Genomic DNA, 3,133 nt, shown 5'->3' on the forward strand with positions numbered 1-3,133 from the left:
AGTAGTACACATCCAGTATTGCACAGGTTTGGCTTTGGTGACTTCTGGGCCCCAGGAGCCCCCGAGACCTTTTTTAAGAGTCATATTCTGGTCCCTTCTAGGCCCTTCTGAAGAGCTACCTGAACGTCAGCTTCAGGAGGCCCCTCGGCAGCCCACGATGACATTGGCTCTGCAGAGCATCATCCCGGGTGGAATAGGATGCCTTTCCCAAGTGATCTCGGGGACCTCATGGAAGTCTTTCCAAAGTCTCCTGAACTGGAGTCACCATTATGCAAGCTGTCATACATGACGGACCCATCATGACGGCCCCAGAGAAGCCGAGGGACTCCCACCTTATTTCTGGGGGAGCCCATTTCACACCTGAATAACCCTTATTTTAAAAAGTCAGCCTGATGCTCGTTACAAACTTGCCTTTGCTGAGAGACATCCCGCTGTTTCATGCTAAGCCTCCCCTTTCCTTTTGTCCCTCCCCCAGTCTCCTCCTTGCCAGAGTAGAAACTGTTCTTCCTCCTCCATGGTACGCACCTCTCCTAGTTAATGTTCTGAAGGATGGACCAAGGGTGAATACATATAATATGATTATGTTATTTATTATAGCCATTTTGGATTCCCCACTTAAGGTACTAATGGTCAGTAAAATTCCACTCTGTGCTAAGGAATCGGTTTGCTGTTAGACACCGCATGGCATCATTTTGAATTTGGTGTCACATTGCGGAGGGCTTGTTGCTGCGCATAGAAGCGGCGCACCATCCAGTCGGTAGCCCCTATGCCAGAAGGCTCTGGGCCATGGCAGCAACAGGCCAAGAGTAGAGAGCATGTCACCCCGATGGACGAGTTCACTGAGGGGCTCTGGGGTGAGGGGAGAGGTAGTGTTAGGAGAGTCACTCGGTGCTTCCAAGAGCGGCTCAACCTTGGACATGGAGCAAGTGTTGGGAGGGGGGTGGGGTACCCAGTGCCATCCTTCCAGGCTGAAGGTTGAGGGTGAAGGAGAGGGCTGGGGTCTCCATTCTCTTTGGCTGCTAGCTGCATTCTCTACAGTAGGGTCTCACTTATCCCCAAACTTTAGCTTCTTGGAGGAAAAGCTAATACCAGGAGGTAGACTTTGCCCTCTCTTGCTACCTTCTAATTTCAGTACTGGGCCTCCTCCTCCTCCAAGCCTTTGCCACATCTGGTATCACCCACGCTACCATTCTCACAGGCCTTCTCCTGCAAAGATGCCCGTGGCTGCCTGGCTCTCCATTCCAGCTGCATTTTATCCCCTGGTTCTGTAAACGGAGGGATTCTCCAACATCTTTGCCCCCACCCTTTCCTATCTCTTCTCTCGTGGCACTGCCACCTTCCTGGGAATGATTCCTGCCATGATGTCTCCAGCCTGGCCTCACCTTCAATCCCAGTCCAGCACTGATAACTTCCTGTTACTATTCCTCTCTCGAACCCCACAGGTATCATCTCAAACTTGACATGTCCTAAATGAGTTCTTGATTTTCCTAATAGGCCTTCCTTCTTCTACTCTTAAGTGCTGTTCTTGGTAGCACCCTCTTCCCAGGGATCCACGGCCAGCCAATGCCTCCCTTGTTAGAACTCCTACAACTTTTTGTCTTCATAATGCGCCCGGAACCCATCACAGATCACATCACTGTCCTGCGCCCAAATTGGCGGAGTACTGTAGGTTACGGCCAGTAAACATTTTTGGAAAGGACCAGAGGGTACACATTTTCGGCTTTCTGAGTCACACGACCTCTTTCAAAACTCCTCATCGCTATTGTCATGGCATGGAGGCAGTCACGTGTCAATGAGTGGCATGGAGGCAGTCACGTGTCAATGAGTGGCATGGAGGCAGTCACGTGTCAATGAGTGCCCCTGGCTGGGCTTCCATAAGCCTTTATTTACAAAAACAAGTGCCGGGTCAGATTGGGCCCAAGGGTGGTAGTTTACTGACTCAGACTGTAGGACAAAAGGAGCCCTAGTAGCATAGTATGCCAAACTAACTTCAAGGTCAGTGGTTCAAACCCACCAACTAACTGCTCCTTGGCTGTCGAAGACTAACTAGGCTGTCTACTCTGGTAGAGATTCAGGGTCTCAGAGACTTCCCGGCACAGTTTCCTCTGTCCTGTAGGGTCAATAAAAGTCGCAGTGGACCCCCTGGCAGTGGTTGTAGAACAAAGATGGAGACCTGAATTGTGCCACCTGCTCTTACCTCCCGGTCTTTCTTCATCACATCCCACCATTCAGCGGGAACAGGTGACCTATGAGGGGGTGTGCTTGGGGAGGAGAGTGGCCTTGGTCAGTTGTGGTACAGAGAGGGCAGCCAGAAGTAGCTTTCACTGCCCCTGAACACGTGAATGGCCAGGTTGAGAAATTGGCAAGAGTTATGTTTCTGGGTGGTACTTCTTAGGGAAAAACCATGGGCTTCTGGGATTTCTCAGATTCAGAACACAGCCTGGAGGTGTCCCTGCACCTGTGTTGGAGAACCACATTGGGCAGTGCTCTTGGGTTAATCTCATTTTAAAAGATGGAAGGAGAGAAGTTCATTGTCTGGAACGTACGCTCTAAAGGAGTTGTAATTCATCGAGCTTGCAGAGAAGTGCTCCTGGAGGTGATAGGCAGCCCCCCGGGGACAGATAAAGAAACATTTATGGTTGAAAACAGAGCCGAGTCCTTCTTGCATGAACAAGAAGCCATCTGGGGGACACAGACTGTGGTGGGCATGTGTCTTCGTCCTTGCGCCTCATCTTGGCACCTGCCACGTGAACAGGTTGTATAATTCGGAAAGGGTCGTCTTGGGAAGAAGAAAAAGGGACAGAATGGGAGACACTTGTTCCATGGAGCTTTAGTCTGAAGGAACACCCTGGCTGGTGGCTGTTTTCTCTCGGGTCCCAACCTTGGCAGGTATGGGGGCATACTAGCCACTTACCTGGTGGAGCAGATGAGAGAGAGTAAGGGAGAATCACCACAGTCCTGCTCTCCCTGCTTGTTAGACAGGTGACTCCCCAGCTGCAGCTCTCTGGGTACCTTTATTTTCCGAGCGGTGCAATGGCAGGGCCCCGACTCAGAGCACTTGGCTTGGGTGTGACACCGCATCAGCTCTCTGACTCTGGCTGTCACAACCAGCGTGCATCTGCGAGGCTGCACA

The sequence above is a fragment of the Echinops telfairi genome, unplaced genomic scaffold (genome assembly GCF_000313985.2).
Source record: "Echinops telfairi isolate 266 unplaced genomic scaffold, ASM31398v2 ScPeMD7_5592;HRSCAF=6446, whole genome shotgun sequence".
NCBI lineage: Eukaryota > Metazoa > Chordata > Mammalia > Afrosoricida > Tenrecidae > Echinops > Echinops telfairi.